The sequence below is a fragment of the Bufo bufo genome, chromosome 3 (assembly GCF_905171765.1).
Source record: "Bufo bufo chromosome 3, aBufBuf1.1, whole genome shotgun sequence".
NCBI classification, from domain to species: Eukaryota; Metazoa; Chordata; class Amphibia; order Anura; family Bufonidae; genus Bufo; species Bufo bufo.
This window is the reverse complement of record NC_053391.1, coordinates 343,333,287-343,357,892: the sequence shown is the minus strand read 5'-3', so window position 1 is coordinate 343,357,892 and position 24,606 is coordinate 343,333,287. Positions and strand designations below refer to the sequence as shown.

The window sequence follows — 24,606 nt, the reverse complement described above, 5'->3', positions numbered from 1 at the left end:
GATGCAACACACGGGTTGGAAGGGTAAGGGGGGTTGATTTGGGAGAGATTGTAAAAGAAATAGGAACGAGAATGTAATGATGGTATTGACTATTTATGCATTTGTTTTTCAAGTTTCTTGTTCTTTAATTAAAATAAAATAAATAAAAAAATTAAAAACATTTAAAATTCAGAATCCGAAGTCGGGTTTGTTACCGACTAGTAACTCGGTACCAAACCCAACTTCGCATTGCTAATTTAAAATGTTTTTAAAGATGTAGAAATGACTACCGAATTAATTCACTGAAGTCTCGAGCAACTTCGGGTGAAACAAATTTTGCCTCAAAGGAGTCAATACATTTTAATGATATACAGAGACAGGTCTCCATAAAGCATTAAAATGAAGTGTTTGAACAAATCGACTTTGGATCTATAATCTAAGGCTCAATTTGCTCAACATTAGCGGTCATGAAAACATCTTTAACCACTTCCAGATCTTGCCCCCTTCCTGACCAGGCCTAATTTTGCAGGCCTATTTGGTAATAACTTTGGAATGCTTTTCCTTATCCATGCCATTCAGAGATTGTTTTCTCATAACACATTATACATCATGTTAATGGTAAATTTGAGTCAATATATTTCACCTATATTTATTTTAAAAATCTAAAAGTTAACAAAAAATAAAAAAAAAACTGTTTTCTAAATTTGAATCTCTCTGCTTTTAAGACAGATACCTCATAAAATACTAATTACCATATTTTTCACCCCATAAGACGCATTTCCCACCCGCCAAAAGTTGCTTTTTATGGGGCGAATGCTGCCATTTTTACTCTGCTAACATTGATACATCGCCAGCCGCGATGCTGCACAGCACGGCCTGCAATGTATCAGTGGGGAGGGAGGAGGGGCTGGAGGTCGGCAACTGGTGTTGGAATCGCGGCGGGGCCCAGTGTAGTCATTGTACTCTATTACACTGGGCCCTGCTCACAGCAGTATTCATATATAAAGTGTAGGCAAGGGAGCTTTGTTAAAGTATTGCATTCCTCTGCAGCAGTATCACAATCCACTGTAGTACTCATTATGAAACTACCGTAGCAGGCAGGCGGGCTGGTCACTTACTTCATCACGTGCTTGCTCCTCCCACTTTATTAATGAAGCAGGCGGAGCAGGCACGTGACGAAGTGAGTGACGTTACACTGCTAGTCAGCCTGCCTGCTACGATACCAACACCAGTTGCTGGCCTCCACCCCCTGTATTGGGGGTCACTATTTAAACAGGGACACTGTTATGGGGGGATCTGTGGATGACACATATATAGCATAAGATGCTATATATGTGTTATCCACAGATCCCCCCATAGCAGTGTCATCCACAGATCCCCTCTATAACAGTGTCATCCACAGATCCCCATAATTGTGTCATCCACAGACCACCATTAGTTCAAAACCCACCAAAAACACACCTTTTGGTTCAAAATATTTTTTTTCTTATTTTCCTCCTCAAAAACCTAGGTGCGTCTTATAGGGTAGAAAATACGGTAACTTTCAACATATGTCTACTTTATATTAGCATCATTTTGGTAATGTAACCTTAGAAGGTTTAGAAGCAATTTTTTTATTTTTTAAGAAACTTTCCCAAATCAAATTTTTTAAGGACCAATTCAGTTCTGAAGTCATTTTGAGGAGTTCACATAAGAGGAACCACCCATAAATACCCCATTTTAGAAACTACACCCCTCAAACTATTCAAAACTGGTTTTAGAAATGTTGTTAACCCTTTAAGTATTCCACTGGAATTAAAACAAAATATAGGTGAAATTTTAAAATGTAACTTTTTTTTCCAGATTTCCCATTTAAATAATTTTTTTCCTGTAACACATCAAAGGTTAACAACAAAACAAACCTCAATATTTATTACCAAGAATCTGCAGTTTACAGAACCACCCCATATGTGGTCGTAAACCGCTGTATGGGAACACGGCAGAATTTTCTGGAATGGTCTTAGGGCGCCATGTTGCATTTGAAGAGACCCTGTAGTACCCCCACAGTGTGAACTCCCAAAAAGTGATTACATTTTGTAAACTACACCACCAAATTAATTTTAAGGGGTGTAGCGACAGGCGTTTCATAGAATTTTTAACCCTTGGCTATAAAAATTAAAAATTACATTTTCTTTTTACAAGAAAATGGTGCTTTAGGTCCAAACTTTCTTTTTCACAAAAGATAACAAGATACTATACCCCAACAATTTGCTACACATTTTCTCCTGAAGACAGTAACACCCATATTGGGGATACGCCAGGGCTCAGAGGGGAGGGAGCAGCTTCTGGATTTTCTAACATGGAATTTTCTGTCATGGTTTTTAAAAGCAATAAGTTTTAAATTTTTTGTTGACTGAACTGCTTGAGGGCTTATTTTTTGCTGAAAAAGCTGTAGTTTTTATTGGCAGAATTTTGGGGTACATTTGGCTTTCTGGTAGCTCTCATTGTTTTGGGAGGTGAACTCACAAAAAAAGCTGTTTGGTGTCATTTTTCTATATTTTTATTACACTGTTTACTTGATAGGGTATATCATGTAGTATTTTTGTAGAGCCAGTTGTTACAGATACGGCAATACCAAATTTGTCTATTTTTTTGTACTTTTTTAACGTTTAAAAGCATTTTTAGAAAAAGAAATCATGTTTTTGTGTTGCAATTTTCTTAGAGTCATATTTTTTTTTTTTTATGGCTATGGTCTTGTGTGTGGGTGCTAATTTTTTGCGGAATGAGGTGACGTTTTTATTGCTACTATTTTGGGGTACATACGACTTTTTGATCAATTAAGATTATGTTTTTTGGGAGGTCAGGTAAATAAAAAAGCTGTTTTGGCTAATGTTTATTTATTATTTTCTTTACAGTGTTCACCTGATGTGGTAGATCATGTTATATTTTTATAATGTCGGCCGTCACGGAAGCGGCAATACCAAATATGTCTAACTCTATTTTATTTATTTTTCTCAATTTTTTACATTTTTTAAATAACTTAATTGGGGGAATTTTTTTTTTTTATAAAACACTTTATATTTTTATTTTTGTATTTTTTATTTTACGCTTTGTGTCCCCCATCATTTCTCCTGTAACTGGGGCTTACATAGTAGCCCTAGTTGCAGGAAAAATACACATTGTGTACACAGTGCTCATTTAGCGCTGTGTATACAGCGATCTAGAAGGCAGGGACACACAGGAATGGTCCCCTGACACACAGTGGGCCCCTGACACAGCAGGTGCATGATTAGCGTGCAGCTGCCATCTCTGAAAGGACGTTCTAAAACGTCCGATCAGAGATAAACCCGACCGCCCAGGACGTTTATAGTCAATGGGCGGTCGGGAGGTGGTTAAAATAGATTTTCTGGGATTCCCTTCATGGGATCTGATTCTGTTTTTGGTTCTTAACAAAGAGTAAAACCTTATGCAAATCTGTCCTTTCGGGATCCATCATTCGGAGCTCAAAGTCTGCTTCTGTATCTCGGGGTGACCTGATTTTATATAGAGACATTCAGGATTTTTTCATCTTTGATTCATATAAATTTGTAGAATTCTAAAACACAGTAATTTTTAAGGTAAATCCAGAATGAAATAGAGTGCATCTACTAAACAAAGTGGAAATTAAATCCACAACAATTTCAGCTTGATGTATATAAGAAACAATTATTGATTTCAAGGGAAACTATTAGTTAAATGTAATAAGTATAATGTAAATGTAATTACTGAACATCTGTGTATCCGTCAAGTTTCTGGCATGTAAACTTTAAATATGCAAGAGATTGATCAGTAGGGTTTGCACAACCTTCTTTGCTGAGATGTTTTCCTTGAGGGTATCATAAAAGGACATGAAAAATGGTCAAGCTTTTATTTTTCCCAAACAACGGCTGACCCCTTAATGACCACCAACACTCTTTTGTGTTTTGGCATTACTCCAGAAACACATTTGCACCTGTAATCTAGCAGGAAGAGTTTGGTTCACCAGCTGTTTATAACTACTTCTACTTTTATTGCAGGCTACATTGTGTTCACTGACTACTCAGTGTGTGGCAATGCTCCTTCCTCTATTGGATCCTGTGATCCAATGGCGACTCTAGGAACAATATAAAGGAGGGGCACAAAGATACCACAGTCAAAAATGGAGGGGGGGGGCACTAATAATTTTCACCACTTAATCATACTACTGAAAAAAACAAAATAAGTATATATAAATAAGATTACAAAATACGAGAGTATTGCGGTATGCAGGAATACATTTATAATAAAACTATTTACTTACAAAATAAGCTATTAAGTCGTCTGCTGTGCCGTCCTCTGCTTGCTTCCGCGGATTCTTTCCTCTCCTTTCTGTCTCTCCTCAGTGTGCAGGCTCAGTGTTATGGGGGATCTGTGGATGACACTGTTATTATGCCTCTCATTAGCCCCAATTATGCCTCTCATTAGCCCCCATTATGCCTCTCATCAACCCCATATCAGCCCCCATGCCTCTCATTAGCCCCCATATCAGTCTTTATGCCTCTCATTAGCCCCCATTATGCCTCTCATTAGCCCCCATATCAGCCCTTATGACTCATTAGCCCCCATTATGCCTCTCATTAGCCCCTATTATGTCTCTCATTAGCCCCCATATCAGCCCCATATGCCTCATTAGCCCCCATATGCCTCATTGGCTCCCATATGCCTCATTAGCCTCCATTATGCCTCTCATTAGCCCCCATATCAGCCCTTATGCCTCATTAGCCCCATTATGCCTCTCATTAGCCCCTATTATGCCTCTCATTAGCCCCCATATCAGCCCTTATGACTCATTAGCCCCCATTATGCCTCTCATTAGCCCCTATTATGCCTCATTAGCCCCCATATGCCTCATTAGCCCCATTATGCCTCTTGTTAGCCCCATATGCCTCATTAGCCCCCATATGCCTCATTAGCCCCATATGCCTCATTAGCCCCCATTATGCCTCATTAGCCCCCATATGCCTCATTAGCCCCCATATGCCTCATTAGCCCCCATATGCCTCACTAGCCCTCATTATTACTCTCATTAGCCCCCATTATGCCTCTCATTAGCCCCCATATGCCCTTTATTAGCCCCCATATGCCTCATTAGCCCCCATTATGCCTCTCATTAGCCCCAGCAGCTTCATTTTTTATAAAATAAAAAAAACACTTACCTCTCCTGCTCCTGGACTCCACCGCTCCTCACGGCCAATGTTTTTCTTCCTCCTCAGTTGGCTGTGCTCTGAACTGGCGCACACAGCGTGAGGTCACAGAGCGCCCTTACGCTGTGCGCAGCCCTGCACAGCTGAGAGCCAAGGACCAGGAAGGGGTAAGTACCGAGGGTTCACCGCTTCCTGGTCCTTCGGTACTAATGAGCACTTCCAAAATGGAAGCGTTTATTAGTATTCGCCGGCCATTGGGTCTCAAGAGGCAGCGCAGCTGCCTTGGGGAATCAGCGGGGGGGGGGGCAATTCCTCCCCCTTGCCCCCCTGTAGCGATGCCACTGCTGTGATCATTGAGTATTATTCAGGCACATTAGAGCTGCTGGGTCTTAGTAGACACAGATAAGCATTGGCAGGCAAAGTGTCACCCAGGGGCTTTCTTTCCCTGTAACAGAGGCTCCTGTGGATGACCCAGTTACAGAGGTTAAATTTATAAAAAAAAATTACATAGTGTAAATGTTCCCCATATTATTTATCAAAAACATAGACACACATAAGTATAAATAAAATACAAATAAAGGTAAAAATAATTAAAATGTCCACACCAACCTAATAAATAATTGTAGTTTGAAAAAAATTTACCCCAAATAAAATATTTCACTACAAAACATATGAATAAATAGCCTTATGTGTAATGCACTAAATCACACAAAAAAAGGTCTGGCTTTTCAGGAAATTAAGGAGTTAATGGCACTATTGCATATCTGGCTTTTTAAATATTTATGGATTGTAAAGTGGTTGTCTGTGATCATTGAAAAATTAGACAACAGAAGGTATGGTGATAAAATGACCTATGCTCACCTGTTACAGTCAGGTCTATAAATATTGGGACATCAACACAATTCTAGCCTTTTTGGCTCTATACACCACCACAATGGATTTGAAATGAAACAAACAAGATGTGCTTTAACTGCAGACTGTCAGCTTTAATTTGAGGGAATTTACATCCACATCAGGTGACCGGTGTAGGAATTACAACAGTTTGCATATGTGCCTCCCACTTGTTAAGTGACCAAAAGTAATGGAACAGAATAATAATCATAAATCAAACTTTCACTTTTTAATACTTGGTTGCAAATCTTTTGCAGTCAAATTACAGCCTGAAGTCTGGAACACATCACCAGACGCTGGGTTTCATTTTGGTGATGCTCTGCCAGGCCTCTACTGCAACTGTCTTCAGTTCCTGCTTGTTCTTGGGGCATTTTCCCTTTAGTTTTGTCTTCAGCAAGTGAAATGCATGCTCAATCGAATTCAGGTCAGGTGATCGACTTGGCCATTGCATAACATTCCACTTCTTTCTCTTAAAAAACTCTTTGGTTGCTTTTGCAGTATGCTTTGGGTCATTATCCATCTGCACTGTGAAGCGCCGTCCAATGAGTTCTGAAGCATTTGGCTGAATATGAGCAGATAATATTGCCCAAAACACTTCAGAATTCATCCTGCTGCTTTTGTCAGCAGACACATCATCAATAAATACCAGTTCCACTGGCAGTCATACATGCCCACCCCATGATCCTACCACCACCATGCTTCACTGATAAGGTGGTATGCTTAGGATCATGAGTAGAGTTGAGCGAACACCTAGATGTTCGGGTTCGGGGAGTTCGGCCGAACTTTAAAAAAAAGTTTGGGTTCGGGACCCGAACTTGATCCGAACTTGGACCCGAACCCCATTAAAGTCAACTTGAACTTCACTTTACAAGTGGGAGGCACATATGCAAACTGTTGTAATTCCTACACCGTTCACCTGATTTGGATGTAAATACCCTCAAATTAAAGCTGACAGTCTGCAGTTAAAGCACATCTTGTTCGTTTCATTTTAAATCCATTGTGGTGGTGTATAGAGCCAAAAATGTTAGAATTGTGTTGATGTCCCAATATTTATGGACCTGACTGTATATCCCCCACTTCTCCAGAGCTGCTGCAGTGTATACAGTATGTACCTGTCTACTCACTGCTGAAATAGTGTATACTTACCTATAAAACATACAAAAACGTACAGTCACATATAATTCAGTTAAAAGTATGGAAAGCAATCAGATCTACAGATCTACAGTAGATGTTATTTTTCTAATGCTGGGCAAAAACTAAGGTCAGTATCTGATTGATTCCCCTTATGTAACATACTAAAGGATGGTTAATTAGTTAACACTGATTCTTAGGCCTCATGCACACGGCCGTTGTATGGACGTTCTGTGCATTGGGGATCGCAATTTGCGGTCGCCAATGCACGTGCAACATCAGCGCGGCGGCCAGGTTGGATCGAGACCCATTCAACTTGAATGGGTCCGTGATCCGTCCACACCACAAAAAAAAGTGAATAGGTCCGCATCCGTGATGCTGGGAGCACTCGGCCGGTGCCCGCCCATTGCGGACCCGCTGTTTGCGGGCCGCAATACGGCCATGGCCGGGCAACAACCATGTGCATGAGGCCTTAAAGAGGTTTTACAGTCTCATCGTGTTGATGACCTACAGTATTTTGAGGATAATTCCTTATTATTTGATCAGTAAGGGTCTGTTTGACACCCTGCAATGCCACAGATCAGCTGTTCCCTGCAGCCTCTGGTTCTGGATCTAGCACTATGAAGGGAACAGAAAGGACAGCTCCATTCAAAATCTTGTAGTTGTGCCAGGATACTGCAGATCAGCAACCACTGAAGTGAATCGGAGCTGAGCTGCGGTAACTCAGAGTGGCCACTGCTCTTTAAATGGAGGGAACAGGTGGTCACGGGGTGCAGGGTGTTGGCCCCTCACCAGTTGGATATTCATAACCTATTCTGAGAATAGTTCATCATTATCAAGAGCCCGGAAAGCCACTTTACCTTGTCCTGCTAGAACTCTTGTATGGGTTACGACTATAATTTTTGCAATAGACATAACTTTATATAGCGTATAAACGTCTTTTTTATTAGATTGGTAGATTTTGTTCTTCAGCAAGTAAGGAAACTTAAAAATATTCTTCGTATAACTTTATAAAGAGATCAGTACAGCCCTTATGTTATTTATTAGAAGATGCTCTCATTGGAAATATCTTCAGATTCTGCTGTTTCTGCTTTGTCTTTCCTGTGCAGAAGTTTGCAAGTAATTCATCTCCTACGGGAAAGTTGTTAAATAGCTGGTATCAATCACGTTGCATGGGTATAAATCATTTAAAGGCAAGGCAGGGCCAGTGATGCAGAGATAACCTTGTGTAATAGCAGATAGAAAAGCATAATGCAATCTCCAGCTACCATTTCCAGACCAGATGTGTGAGTGTACGAGCAGAGAAACTGCGAGTCGGATGAGAAAGTTTATTATGATATGAGAATTGGCCATGAAACATATTGTGTGTTTTGATTCCAAGCACATTTGAGGCTCAGCTTTCTTCTCCTCAAATAGTGTTCTGGATGATTACAACTTCAATTTACCTTCACTTTCCCTAGTCTCCAGCTAAAACAACTATTAAGCTTATGTAAGACATATGGAAGAGCTGTTGGCTGGTGGTTGTTCATTGCTGGTCTCCTGATTGTAGAAATCCCTTTATTGATCATATAGTGCACTGGCTTGTTGTTGTAATAGCAGCATATGAAATCAGTATCAGGCTACAAATATCATTTTACAATTGCCTTGCTAATTAGATGAGCATGAGCATTAGCATGAGGAAGCATTCACACCTCCATAATATGGTTCTCCGTGGGAATCACATATGCCAAAATTTTAATTGGGTCTAAATTGTGAAAAAGATGGCAACATTTATCCCACCCCAAAAAAACCTTTGGAATTTTTTTCCCTGCATATGATTGAACCTGATCCAGTTTTAACATGGAGCTGAGCAATACCAGAGGTAGCAATGGACAAAAGTGACGTTTTAAATTAGTTTTAAATTAGAGGGGCAAAGGTTTAAAAGTAATATCAGGAAGTATTACTTTACTGAGAGAGTAGTGGATGCATGGAATAGCCTTCCTGCAGAAGTGGAAGCTGCAAATACAGTGAAGGAGTTTAAGCATGCATGGGATAGGCATAAGGCCATCCTTCATATAAGATAGGGCCAGGAGCTATTCATAGTATTCAGTATATTGGGAAGACTAGATGGGCCAAATGGTTCTTATCTGCCGACACATTCTATGTTTCTATGCATCTATAAAAATAGTCAGATCTGTTTTTCAAATCTCAGAAACCCCTTCTTAAGCCTAATACATGTTAACTAGTACTCATGAGACCCACTGTAACAAATGGTAGTAGGACTACATTTGTCTATCCCTAATGCCAGGAAAAAGGTTGTGATTGTTAATTACATGAAATGTATTTCATTGTATATCTGTTTGGCAACATTTACAATTGCTTTGTCCTAACACAATTTGTTCCTTTTAGTAGTCATTCAGCAGACTATATATCTTCTTATCTTATTGCATAAAATTATCCCAACCCACACCTCTGGGACTCCCTTGTCAGACCATTAACCTGGTGTACAAAATAATAATGTTGAATAGTAAGAAAATTAGGAGCTAATTTATTATTTCAATGGGTTTTAGATACAGTGGTTCAGATTTACTAATTCTGTAGATAGCGTAACTTTAGACAGACTATCTAGACATGCTCAAGATTTATCATAGTGACTCAGGCAGGTGGTGTAGGGATAGATACTTTTTATACCAACTATTGGTTTACTTTGAGACACAATTTTACACCAGAGTGGTGCATTTTTGACACAAAACTGCGCATCTTAGGCCATGCCCCATTTAATGTGAAGTCCCTCCCTCCATACTATTCCTTTTCAAGCAAGTATGTCCAGTGTAAGTATATATAAATTATAATAGTTATAATTCCAGTAGATTTCTAATTGTCAAAGTGAACTGCTGGCAAAGTTTTGTAGTTGGACTCTTTTCAGATAACAAGCTGCAAACTAGTATACCACAGGTGGGTACTCTACTGTTGCCAATTAGTTAAATGGCTATTTAGGTTTTAGTTAAATAAAGCTTAGTCTTTGTGCAGTGAAAATTTTGGCAACCGATGAGCCAACCATACTGGGCACCAGGCTGAGAAATGTAACCACGTAGAATCAGAATTTTCTGCTGATATATTTAAATTACAAAGTATTGCCTAGGCTAGAGACAGTTATAGCAGACATTCTTCCGTGAGAAGTAGAGTTTGAGAAAATCCTCCTGTGAGAAGAATGCTGTCACACTAAAGGGTCACTTGTACAAGAAGATTCAACAGGAACATCAGACTCCAACCTAAAAAAAAGTTTTAACCTTTATTTACATAAAATGTATGTTGATTCCTTTCAGGTTTATGGCATTTTGAGAAAAGCTATGCGTAATATTGTAAAATTACATAGAAAATTCACCTTTAGAATACTTAAAGGGAACCTGTCACCAGTTTTATGGTGTCCTGTTCTCTTAGCAAAATGCTGGGTCACTTTCTTTAATTAACCCAGTCAATCTGCCAACATCTTGTATTGAAAAGCTCCAGCTCATAATAATGAGTCCTGAATATTCATGAGCTCCTGACTCTTCCCGCCTACCTGATGCTGATTGACAGTTATTTTCCATATGAATCAGCAGCAGGTGGGCAGGGGAGTGGCTATAGCTCTGAATTAAAAAAACGCTGGACTCACTGACATCACACTGGACTCAAATCAGCTCATTAGCATGTGGCATGCGGCATCTTTGTGTGTATATTATGAGGTAACCATCTGTCACACCAATAAGTGAATACATCTAAGGCACTTTTTAGTAGTTAATAATTGTATATAATTAGTTAGATTATAATCAAATATCCACATGACAGGTTCCCTTTAATTCCTTTCATTAAGGGGAACCTGTCAGGAGATTGATTCCACCCGAACCAAGGGCAGCAAGAATTCCTGAATGGTTCTGGACTCTATGGAGTTTCTGAGAAAATATAATTTAAAATGAGCTAGAAACAACGAGAACAGTCATCCGGGTGGCTCCCTGTCAATGTCTTCCCATCTGACTTGTCTCCCTATACACAAATAGGGATAGACCAGTTATCCTACATATACTTATTGTGAGATTCTACCTCTCTATGGAGATTTCTAGGATTATAGTGAGGACTATGTGAAAAATCTTGTTAACCACTTCCCATCTGGGCCCTTTGCCCCCTTCCTGACCAGGCCAAATTTTGCAAAACTGACATATCTCACTTTATGTGGTAATAACTTTGGAACGCCTTTATTTATCCAAGTCATTCAGAGATTGTTTTCTCGTGACACATTGTACTTCATGATAGTCATAAATTTGAGTCAAAATATTTCACCTTTATTTATGAAAAAATCCCAAATTTACCCAAAAATTTGAAAAATTCGCAATTTTCTAAATTACACTTTCTCTGCTTTCAAAACAGAAAGTGATACCTCATAAAATAGTTATTATTTAACATTTCCCATATGTCTACTTTATGTTGGCATCATTTTGGAAATGTCATTTTATTTTTTTAGGACGTTAGAAGGCTTAGAAGTTTAGAAGCAATTCTTCAAATTTGTAAGAAAATTGCCAAAACCCACTTTATAAGGACCAGTTCAGGTCTGAAGTCACTTTGTGGGGCCTACATAGTGGATACCCCCATAAATGACCCCATTGTAGAAACTACACCCCTCAAGGTATTCAAAACCGATTTTACAAACTTTGTTAACCCTTTAGGCGTTCCACAAGAATTAAAGGAAAATGGAGATCAAATTTTTAAATTTCATTTTTTTGGCAGATTTTCCATTTTAATCAATTTTTTTCTTTAACACATCGATGGTTAACAGCCAAACAAAACTCAATATTTATTACCCAGATTCTGCGGTTTACAGAAACACCCCACATGTGGTCGTAAACTGCTGTATGGGCACACGGCAGGGCGCAGAAGGAAAGGAACTCCACATGGTTTTTAGATGCCATGTCCCATTTGAAGCCCCCTGATGCACCCTTACAGTAGAAACTCCCAAGAAGTGACCCCATTTTGGAAACTAGGGGATAAGGTGCCAGTTTTATTAGTACTATTTTTGGGTACATATGATTTTTTGATCATTCATTATAACACTTTATGGGGCAAGGTGACCAAAAAATTGGTTGTTTTAGCACAGTTTCTATTTATTTATTTTTACAGCGTTCACCTGAGGGGTTCAGTCAAGTGACATTTTTATAGAGCAGATTGTTACGGACGTGGCGATACCTAATATGTATACTTTTTCTCATTTATTAAAGTTTTACACAATAATAGCATTTTTGAAACCAAAAAATTATGTTTTAATGTGTCCATGTTCTGAGAGCTATAGTTTTTTTATTTTTTGAGAGATTTTCTTATGTAGGGGCTCATTTTTTGCGGGATGAGGTAACAGTTTTATTGGTACTATTTTGTGGGACATACGCGTTTTTGATCACTTGGTGTTGCACCTTTTGTGATGCAAGGTGACAAAAATTGCTTGTTTTGACACAGTTTTTTTAATTTATTTTTTACGGTGTTCACCCGAGGGGTTAGGTCATGTGATATTTTTATAGAGCTGGTTTTTACGGACGCGGCAATACCTAATATGTATACTTTTTTTTATTTGTTTCACTTTAACACAATAATAGCATTTTTGAAACCAAAAAAATGATGTTTTAGTGTCTCCATGTTCTAAGAGCTATAGTTTTTTTATTTTTTGAGAGATTTTCTTATGTAGGGGCTCATTTTTTGCGGGATGAGGTGACGGTTTTATTGGTACCATTTTGTGGGACATACGCGTTTTTGATCACTTGGTGTTGCACCTTTTGTGATGCAAGGTGACAAAAATTGCTTGTTTTGACACAGTTTTTTTTATTTATTTTTTACGGTGTTCACCCGAGGGGTTAGGTCATGTGATATTTTTATAGAGCTGGTTTTTACGGACGCGGCAATACTAAATATGTCTATTTTATTTTATTTTTTCTATTTTTATTTTTATTTTTTATTCCTTACTTGGGATTTTTTTTTTTTTTTACATGTGAACCTTTTTTTTATTTTATTTTTTCAACACTTTATTTTATTTTTATTTTATTTTACACTTTTCGTCCCCCATAAGGTCATACAAGACCTCTGGGGGACATTTACTTCACTTTTTTTTTTTTTTTTCACAGTTGATTTCTCCTGTAACTGGGGCTGAGATAGTAGCCCCAGTTACAGGACAAATGCACCCCTTTAGAGGCTGTACAGCAGCAATCCTGCGCTGTACAGCCTCAGAGCAGGGCTGATCGAGGTCTCTGAGAGACCTCACACAGCTCCTGCACTCTCCGGTCCCGGCGGTCACATGACCGCCGGGCCGGAACAGGAAGCGCACAGCGCTTCCTTCTCTGCAGACACAGCGCTCGGTGAGCGCTGTGTCTGCAGCGATCGTGAAGGCAGGGACACCTGGGCACTGTCCCTGCCTTGTCTTAGGGTTGCCCTGCTGTCACTGACAGCGGGCAACCCGATCAGCAGCTGCACGATTAGCGTGCAGCTGCTATTTCTGACAGGACGTTTTAAAACGTGCTGTCAGAAATAGACGTCCACCCATAGGACGTTTATATCCTATGGGCGGACGTGAGGCGGTTAAACACTAGTGTTGAGCGCGAATATTCGAAAAGTGATTTTTTTATTGCGAATATCGGCACTTCGAGAATTCGCAAATATTTAGAATATAGTGCTATATATTCATAATGACGAATATTGTTTTTTTTTTTTTTTAGCACAGTACACATCAGGTGATCATCCCTCCTTTCTTCTAGCCTGTGGGCCAATGAGAAGGCTTTGTCACAGCTTAGCAACATCCTCTGCAACCAATAGAAAAGTTGCCTGCCCCTTACTATACAAGTTGCACGTATTGTGAAAAAATATGCGCATCATTAATTGCCGAAAATTTGCAAGTGCAAATATATTGGAGCACTCTATCTGCATATGAAGCTATTCTAATGTTGTGCTGTGCCAACCATTTTCTCCAGTCTCAGGAAACTTATACCAGCTTGAAAAATGCAGCAAAAGTGACCCACGTCGGTATTTTGCACGCATTACTCGAATAATACATTGCCGATATTCTCAATCAAGAATATAATCTCGAATTCTCAAATTCGCGAATATATGAAGAATAGTCTACAAAATATTCGTGAAATATCGCAAATCCGAATATTGCCACTGCCGCTCATCACTATTAAATACTTCCTCATTTCACATCCTGGAAATCTCTTTGAAAAGTATATTCTATAATCTGGATGGGTTATACTTAAAGATGAGCAAAGTTCTTAAAAATTTGATTCGGCTGTTTTGCAGAATTTTATAAAAAAATTTGCCTTGTGACAAATTACTTTGTCACAAAACACATTTTTTTGTAAGTTGCAGGTGTAATGACAGGGAACAGCGATTGCACCATCCCTCCTCATTAAACCCCTTAGATGCCGCTCAATATTAATCAATTAATTGAGTTTTATATTAAAGCATTTTAGTTGTTGTTCATAAAAAAAATTGGACTTACCTCATCCATTTGAGCATGATGAGGCCGCCGTGGCCATCTCATTTGACGTGATGACGTATGTGTCTACATACGTCACCACAGACATGAGATTTTGCGTGGGATCTTCAAGCTAGATGGCTGCGATAGCCGCTTTGTGCTCAAATAGATGAGGTGAGTTAGATTTTTTTGATTTTTACTGCCACTTCAGGGAAAATGTATTTCTTACCACGAAGCATGAGGAAATTCAACTTCATTAACTTCAATTCGCTCAACACTAGTTTTACTAGAAAAACTATGCAGTCTTTGAGTTATGTTCCATTATAGTTGACGACTTCTTCAGAGCTGTATGCTAAATAAGGTTCTGATGTTGTTAGCAGAGATGAGCTAGTTTATTCTAAACAAATCAAATTTAACCGCAAATTTGTGGACCATGTTTTAATCTATAAATAAAACTTGGCAGGGTGTTTTTAGATATGCTGTTTTAAAAAAAAAACTGCTATCATCCATTTACCCATAGTCACAGTATGTTGCTGCCACTTTGCTATTACTGATGGCGTTAAAGAGCTTGTAACAGGTTGGGTACACTCCTGGGAGAAGTCAGACTTTTTAGAGCCATCTATGCACTTTTGATTCGGGTTCAATTTATTTGAATCTGCCAACCGATTAGTTAAAATCAGACCCAAAACTAATTTCAAGAAATTCACTTCTCCCTAGTTGTTACTAAAATAGAACTACTATACTGGTAGAAGTAATGTCCATCACCTTTTACATACAAGAATATCCAAAGGGGACAAGTCTATGTGCTAGGGTTAAAAATTGATCTAATGTTAGTTAGAGCACAGGCTGTGGGTTAGCAAAAGACAGCTACATCACAGCCACAAAAAGTGCTGGAAAAAAATGTTCAGCAACAAAGAATTTCGCTTTAAACCAGTGTAAATGATTAAATGCAGTTGGTATTGACAATTTAATGAAATTCTAAACTGTGTTGTTCTTGTTTGCTTTTAAAGTAGAAAGAATTAAGTGGTAAGAGGGATGATGTTCGGTGCTGGGTGAGTGTGTTTCTTTGTGACTTCCAGCAGTGCCTGGACTCTCAGCAATGAGAGGTGTCATTAGCAGGAGCACTGTGGTTATTTAAGCAACATGAAATTCCACTGAGACATATTCTGCAGGGAACATGATTATTGGATTATATACTAGATAGATTGTGAATAGAGATGAACGAATTTCTCAAAAGTTCAATTTGGCCGTTTTGCCGAATTTTTCTAACAAATTTGGTTCGATCCAAATTTATTTGCGGCGAATAGCGTTAAAAAATGGCTTTTTCCTGGCTGCAGAGAGCCTTTATAGTGGTACAGGATCTAATTTTTCTTTCCTTCTGACATATCAGAAGGGTCAAATAAATGTTGGTGTCAGCCAGGCAGAAAGTCAAAATAATGGCCCAGTCATGAAGTAGGGAGGGTGGGAACAGCATGAGAAGTCCACAGAGTGGCACTATGACATACTGGTGAGGTGGAAGCAGCATGAGTAGACCACAGAGTGGCCCAATGACAGAGTCTGGAGGTTGCAGCAGTATGAGGAGGCCACAGAGTGGCACAATGGCAGCAGCAGCAGGTGGCAGCAGCAGCATCAGGAGGCCACAGAAAGCACAATGACAGAGTGTGGAGGTGGCGGCAACAGCAGCATCAGGAAGAGGACACAGGGTGACACAATGACAGTGTGGAGGTGGCAGCAGCAGCATGAGGAGACCACAAAGTGGCACAATTACAGAGTGTGGAGGTGGAAGCAGCATCATCAGGAGGAGGCCACAGAGTGACACAATGACAGTGTGGAGGTGGCAGTAGCAGCATAAGGAGGCCACAGATTGGCAAGGTGACATAGTATTGAGGTGGCAGCAGCATCAGGAGACCACAGAGTGGCAAGGTGACATAGTGTGGAGGTGGCAGCAGCATAAGGAGACCACTGAGTGACAAGGTGACATAATGTGGAGGTGGCAGCAGCAGCATCAGGAGACCACAGAGTGGCAAGGTGACATAGTGTGGAGGTGGAAACATCATCAGGAGACCTCAGAGTGGCAAGGTGACATAGTGTGGAGGTGGCAGCAGCATCAGGATACCACACAGTGACCCGGTGACAGAGTGGGGAGGTGGATGGCAATACCAGTAACAGCTGAAAATGGTGGGTGAAAGAAGGAGCAATTGGCATCAGGAGGGTGGAAGCCTCAGAATAGTAGCTGAGGCAGATAGCCAGAAGAAACTGGTCTCTTTTGTCAAAGTGTTGTTGTGACACCATGGATGATCTAGTCTAATGTAACAGGCATTGGTGGGTGGAAATCCTGGCTGATCCACGCCTGATTCATCTTGACAAAGTCAGTCTCTCCACATTCTGGGTGGACAGGAGAGTTCATCTTGGTGTAACTATGGTCCCTGCCACACTAAACACCCGCAATGATGCCACAGTACTAGCCGGGCAGGATAGCTTTTTCAGGACAATCTCTGCCAGTTGGAGCCACAAATCAAGTTTGGCTGCACAGTAGTCCAGCGGATCTTCAATGTGGGGTGACATGGTGCTGTCCAAGTATGCCATCACCTACTGGTTTAGATCCTGCTCCAAGTCTAGCTGCTGCTGCTGCTGGTGAGTAGTTTCTTCACTAGGCGGGTGAAGAAAGCTACTCATCAGAGACTTTAGACTCAAGTTTCTCTTGATGGAGCTCGAACTGCTCCTACCCCCCACCATGCCACAGCAGCCATGGCAAAGGAACTTGAGCACAGAGGGCCTCCCCGATAAGACCTGTGAAAGGATGGACGATGGCGCATATAGGCAGAGGCCAACTGACTACATAGGATGTCTCTATAGTAGTTCAGTTTGTCCTCCCTCTCAGCGGGTGTAAAAGAGGCCCCCATTTTGGACCAGTAGCGAGGGTCCAACAAGGTGGAGAGCCAGAAGTCATCCCTCTGCCGAATGGTGACAATTCGGCTGTCAATACGCAAGAAAAGGAGTATGCATCGGGCCATTTGTGCAAGTGACTCGGAGGGACTTTCTGCCTCCATCTCCACTGCATACTGCCATGGTGTGTCTAGGTCCTCTGTCTCGTCTTCCTCATCGCCCTGTAGCTCCTCTGGCTGCTCCTGCTCCTCCTCTCCTGTCACCTGAGTAGAAAAAACACCCATTTCGCTACACATTGCTTGTGCTCCAATGTTCTCCTCCTCCTCCCCCTGTCCAGCCCCCACAGGGCTCATGTGGCCGTGAGATTTAGGCACCACGTCTTCAGTTTCCTGACCAGCCATATTTACCAGCATCTGTTCCAGGACAGGAAGCAGTGGATTGATGTTGTTCATCCTGTAGTCCTGGCGACTGACAAATAACGTGGCCTCCTTAAAGGGCCTGAGCAAACGGCAGGTGTCACGCATGAGCTGCCAATAGCTGACATCGAAGTTACACAAGGGAGTACTCCTGTCCGCTTGGATCATCAAGAAATCATTTATGGCCTTTTTCTGTTTGTATAGTCGGTCCAACATATGGAGGGTGGAATTTCAACGGGTGGAAATGTTGCATATCAGCTTATGTTGGGGGATGCCGTTCTGTCGCTGCAGCTCAAAGAGGGTGTGCTTTGCGGTGTACGAGTGGCTAAAGTGCATGCAAAGTTTCCTGGTCATTTTGAGGATGTCTTGCAGATGGGTGGAAGACTTCAGGAACCGCTTGACAACCAGATTGAACACGTGCGCCATGCAGGGCGCATGGCTCAGTCCTCCTTGATGCCGCACCGACACATGCATATGTTGAAGCAGGGCTGTGGTGCCAACATTGGCACCCTGGCCAAACTTCACCTTCTGCCCACAGATTCGGCAAATGGCCATGTTCATCTCCTCTGGCGGTTTAACAAACTGCTACACCGCCAAGTATGTGATTTTACCCCCAACACTAGACACTGATACACGCCAAAAAGGGCTTTAGAAAATATAACTGCGCTGCTAAACGGCAAATAGACCCTAATTTTGTTCTACTTATACACGCCACAAAAGGCTTTAAAACATATCACTGCACCGCTAAACGGCCCAAAATTTTTTTTGCCACTAATACACGCCAAAAAGGGCAGTCATTTTCTCACTTCACCACACAACAGCAAATACTTTTTTTTGTGCCACTAACACACACAAAAAAAGTGCTTTAGAACATATAACTGCACCGCTGAAAGGCAAATAGACCTTACTTTTTTCTACTTTTACACTTCACAAAAGGCTTTAGAACATATAACTACACCGCTGACCGCCAAATAGTATATATTTTTTGCCACTAATACACGCCAAAAAGGGTTTTATAACTGCACCGCTGAATAGCAAATAGGCCCTTATTTTTTCAACTTATATACGCCCAAAAGGCTTTAGAACATATAACTACACCGCTGAACGGCAAATAATATATATTTTTTTGCCACTAATACACGCCAAAAAGTGCTTTAGAACAAATCCCTGCCTCTCTGAATCGCAAATAGGCCCTTATTTTTTTCCACTTATTCACGCCACAAAAGGCTTTAGAACATATAACTGCCCCGCTGAACGGCAAATATATATTTTTTTGCCACTAATACACACCAAAAAGGGCTTTAGAACATATAACTGCACTGCTGAACTGCAAATTGGCCCTTACTTTTTTCCACTGATACACTCCACAAAAGGCTTTAGAACCTATAACTGCACCACTGAACGGCATTTTTCGCCCCATAAGACGCAATTTTCCCCCCCAAAAGTGGGGGGGAAATGTCCCTGCGTCTTATGGGGTTAATGCTGCCATTTTACATCGCAGTCTGTGATGTATCAGCTGGAGGGGGGAGGGAGGAGGGGCCGGTGTCATGCAAATGCGGCGGGGCGGGTGTGGTCACTGTACTCCGGGCCCGCCGCTCACTCACTTCCTTAATGCCTAAACCTTTTATAATAATAACTTTAATTGAAATTCCGATCCCCAGCCCCTTCTGTACTATATACTAAATGTCCTGTAGCAGGCATAGCAGGGTGGGCGGCCGGCCGTAACTCACTGATGTCACGTGCCTGCGCCGCCTACTTCATTCATAAAGTAGGCGGCACAGGCACGTGACATCAGTGAGTTATGGCCTGCCACCCGCCCTGCTCTGCCTGATACAGGACATTTAGTAAGTAGTACAGATGGGGCTGGGGATCAGAACTTCAATTAAAGTTATTATTATAAAAGGTTTAGGCAATAAAGCAGTGAGTGAGCGGCGGGGCCGAAGTACAGAGACCGCACCGGCCCCGCCGCATTTGCATGTCACTGGCCCCTTCTCCCTCCCCCCTCCCACAGGTTTAGCTCTGGTATATTAGTGCATCTGTGGATGCCACTATTATGGGGTGGGGGATATGTGGATGGCACTGTTATGGGGTGGGGGATCTGTGGGTGACACATATATAGCAGTGCCATCCACAGATCCACCCCCCATAACAGTGCCATCCACAGATCCCCCTCCATAAAAGTGCCATCCACAGATCACCCCCCCATAACAGTGCCATCCACAGATCCCCCATAGAAGTGTCATGCACAGACCACTGTTAGTTCAGAACCCACCAAAAGCACACCTTTTCGTTAAAATATATTTTTTCTTATTTTCCTCCTCAAAAACCTAGGTGCGTCTTATGGGGCGGTGCGTCTTATAGGGTGAAAAATACGGTAATACATGCCAAAAAGGGCTTTAGAACATATACCTACACCGCTGAACGGCAAATAATATATAGTTTTTTGCAACTATTACATGCCAAAAGGGCTTTAGAACATATAACTGCACCACTGAAAAGCAAATAGGCCATTATCTTTTTCCACTTAAACACGCTACAAAAGGCTTTAGAAGATATATCTGCACCGCTGAACGGCAAATAATATATATTTTTTGCCACTAATACACAACAACAAGGGCTTTAGAACATATAACTGCACCGCTGAATGACAAATATATATATATATATATATATATATATATATTTGCCACTAATACACCCCAAAAAGGGTTGTAATTTTCTCACTTCACCACACAAAGTCTAATAAGCCCTTTTTTACCGCTAATACAAGCCAAAAAATGCTTTAGAACATATAACTGCCCTGCACAATAAAACATAGAAATATTTCCTTGTAATAAACCCTTTTAAGGGCTGTATCAAAAAGCATTTGCACCCCAATAACCAGAACGGTTTGCTGAAATTACAGAGCTGTATAATTGCAATTTGGATCTGCAGACAGTGCAGCAAGGTGTAATAGGATTGTTCCTATTACCCATACTGTAACCTCCCCTACTGAAACCTGTCTCCCTATCCCTATCCTCCCTGAACTTCTATATAGCAAAATAAAGTTTTAAAGTCTTTTCTACCACTGTCCCTAGCGCATGTTGACGTCTCTCCCTGCACTAAGTTCACTGGAAAATGGCTGAATCCAAGATAGCTGAGGCTATTTATAGAGCTGTGACATCACAGGGCTGGATGGCTGCTTATTGGCTACATGAATGTCATTGTGAGTGATCCCTTATTCCCAGGGTTCCTTGCTCCATGTCCTAACATGTGCAGCAGCCATTTTGGGAAGAAATGTGATTCGATACCACGAAGCGTGAAGAAATTCGGATTCGGTGCAAATCAAATATTTCCTGAAATTTGGATCGAATTCCACTTTGTCAACTTCGATTACTCAACTATAACTCAAATGTTACTTTCATTTCTATAGGTCTTTATTAAATGTGCTTCATAACTTAGGCACATCATCTGGCAGTCCCTGCACTTAAACTGGTATAAAAGATGATAAATATGGCAGGGCTGCTGGCTCTGCCCACTACTTGCCCTTGCCATGCTACCTTTTTTGGGAAGTGGCAAGACCAGTGGAGAAACGCCACTTGCCCAATACATTTTTGCATGTGGCATTTAAAAAGTAGCAGTTGAAAACATGCAGTTTGTGACTTTTTCAAACCACAAACGTGCCAAATTTAAATGATACATTTAGCCCAAAGCTTTTTTTTTCATTTATTCTTGAAAAAAAGAAAATCCTACCATTGTTTTAGTAGTTTGTATTTATGGTATTTATTGGGCAGTAAAAAGGAATACATTACCTTTATTCTGCAGGTCAGTTAAATGATAGCAATGTCAAAGTTACATTTTGTTATGGTTTAATGCTTTCAAAAATAAAATATGCATTTTTGACTACTGAGGAATGATTATGTAGGAATTCATTTTTTAAGGGGTGCTATATCGTTTTAATTGATTACAGAAAGAGTGAACTCACCATCACCACCTCCTCAGGCAGAGAGTTCCATAGTCTCACTGCTTTTACCATAAAGAATCCTCTTTTATGTTTGTGTACAAACCTTCTTTCCTCCAGACGCAGAGGATGTCCCCTCGTCACAGTCACAGTCCTGGGAGAAATAGATGATGGGAAAGTCTCTGTACTGACCCCTGAAATATTTATACATAGTAATTAGGGATAAGCGAACCCGAACTGTATAGTTCGGGTTCGTACCGAATTTTGGGGTGTCCGTGACACGGACCCGAACCTTTTCGTCAAAGTCCGGGTTCGGGTTCGGTGTTTGGCGCTTTCTTGGCGCTTTTTGAAAGGCTGCAAAGCAGCCAATCAACAAGCGTCATACTACTTGCCCCAAGAGGCCATCACAGCCATGCCTACTATTGGCATGGCTGTGATTGGCCAGTGCACCATGTGACCCAGCCTCTATTTAAGCTGGAGTCACGTAGCGCCGCACGTCACTCTGCTATGATCAGTATAGGGAGAGGTTGCAGCTGCGACGTTAGGGCGAGATTAGGCAGATTAACTCCTCCAAAAGACTTCATTCTGTGATTGATCTGCAGCTGTGGATCATTGAAGTGCTATTATTGACTTGCTCACTTTTTTGAGGCTGCCCAGAGCGTTTTTAGATCACTTTTTTTCTGGGGTGATCGGCGGCCATTTTGTGACTTGTGGTGCGCCAGCACGAGCTATCACCAAGTGTATTTAACCATCGATAGTGTGGTTATTTTGTGCTATATCCTACATCAGCTGCAGGCTGAGCCTGTGTCACCGAAGTGCATTTAACCATCAACAGTCTGGTTATTTTTTGGCCATATACTACATCAGCTACAGGCTGAGCCTGTTTCACCCAAGTGCATTTAACCATCAACAGTCTGATTATTTTTTGGCCATATACTACATCAGCTGCAGGCTGAGCCTGTGTCACCCAAGTGCATTTAACCATCAACAGTCTGATTATTTTTTGGCCATATACTACATCTGGTGCAGGCTGAGCCTGTGTCACCGAAGTGCATTTAACCATCAACAGTCTGGTTATTTTTTGGCCATATATTACATCAGGGGCAAGTTGAGCCTGTCACCCAGCACCTAAAAAATAGACCTGACATTTCTATTCAACCAAATCTGCACAGTTTTAGCTGGTCAAGTTATTTGTAGTGACCGTCAAAGCAGACTTTTTGTTCTGGGTTGAAAAAGCATTCCCAAATTTGCCATTCTGAAAATAACTAGTTTGTGGTATTTCAGGCCTACTTGAAATCTATCCCAAAAAGAAAATCTTCCATTGAAGTTATTGATAGTATCATTCAGAAAAACCTAAGACACACGCTAGCGTGCTGATAGAAGTGTCATTCTGTGATTAAACCTATAACTGTCACACAGCGCAAAAAAAAACAGGTCTCACATCTCTATTCAACCAAATCTGCACAGTTTTAGCTGGTCAAGTTATTTGTAGTGACCGTCAAAGCAGACTTTTTGTTCTGGGTTGAAAAAGCATTCCCAAATTTGCCATTCTCAAAATTGTGGTGAACGGGAACAATGAGGAAAACATCTAATAAGGGACGCGGACGTGGACATGGTCGTGGTGGTGTTAGTGGACCCTCTGGTGCTGGGAGAGGACGTGGCCGTTCTGCCACAGCCACACGTCCTAGTGAACCAACTACCTCAGGTCCCAGTAGCCGCCAGAATTTACAGGGATATTTGGTGGGGCCCAATGCCGTTCTAAGGATGGTAAGGCCTGAGCAGGTACAGGCATTAGTCAATTGGGTGGCCGACAGTGCATCCAGCACGTTCACATTATCTCCCACCCAGTCTTCTGCAGAAAGCGCACAGATGGCGCATGAAAACCAAGCCCATCAGTCTGTCACATCACCCCCATGCATATCAGGGAAACTGTCTGAGCCTCAAGTTATGCAGCAGTCTCTTATGCTGTTTGAAGACTCTGCTGCCAGGGTTTTCCAAGGGCATCCACCTAGCCCTTCACCAGGGGTGGAAGAGATAGAATGCACTAACGCACAACCACTTATGTTTCCTGATGATGAGGACATGGGAATACCACCTCAGCACGTCTCTGATGATGACGAAACACAGGTGCCAACTGCTGCGTCTTTCTGCAGTGTGCAGACTGAACAGGAGGTCAGGGGTCAAGACTGGGTGGAAGACGATGCAGGGGACGATGAGGTCCTAGACCCCACATGGAATGAAGGTCGTGCCACTGACTTTCAGAGTTCGGAGGAAGAGGCAGTGGTGAGACCGAGCCAACAGCGTAGCAAAAGAGGGAGCAGTGGGCAAAATCAGAACACACGCCACCAAGAGACTCCGCCTGCTACTGACTGCCGCCATCTGGGACCGAGCACCCCAAAGGCAGCTTCAAGGAGTTCCCTGGCATGGCACTTCTTCAAACAATGTGCTGACGACAAGACCCGAGTGGTTTGCACGCTGTGCCATCAGAGCCTGAAGCGAGGCATTAACGTTCTGAACCTTAGCACAACCTGCATGACCAGGCACCTGCATGCAAAGCATGAACTGCAGTGGAGTAAACACCTTAAAAACAAGGAAGTCACTCAGGCTCCCCCTGCTACCTCTTCTGCTGCTGCCGCCTCGGCCTCTTCTGCTGCTGCAGCCGCCTCGGCCTCTTCTGCTACTGCTGCCGCCGCCTCGGCCTCTTCCTCTGCTTCTGGAGGA

At 41.6% G+C, this 24,606-nt stretch overlaps 1 long non-coding RNA gene across 1 annotated transcript; it reads left to right on the top strand.

Moving 5' to 3' along the window:
* Window positions 1-7,542: 7,542 nt before the first annotated feature.
* Window positions 7,543-23,908, top strand: LOC120994259. The gene is made up of 3 exons (XR_005777374.1): window positions 7,543-7,669; window positions 18,288-18,294; window positions 23,898-23,908. It is a non-coding gene; the product is annotated as an uncharacterized LOC120994259 (long non-coding RNA).
* The last annotated feature ends 698 nt before the right edge of the window (window positions 23,909-24,606 follow it).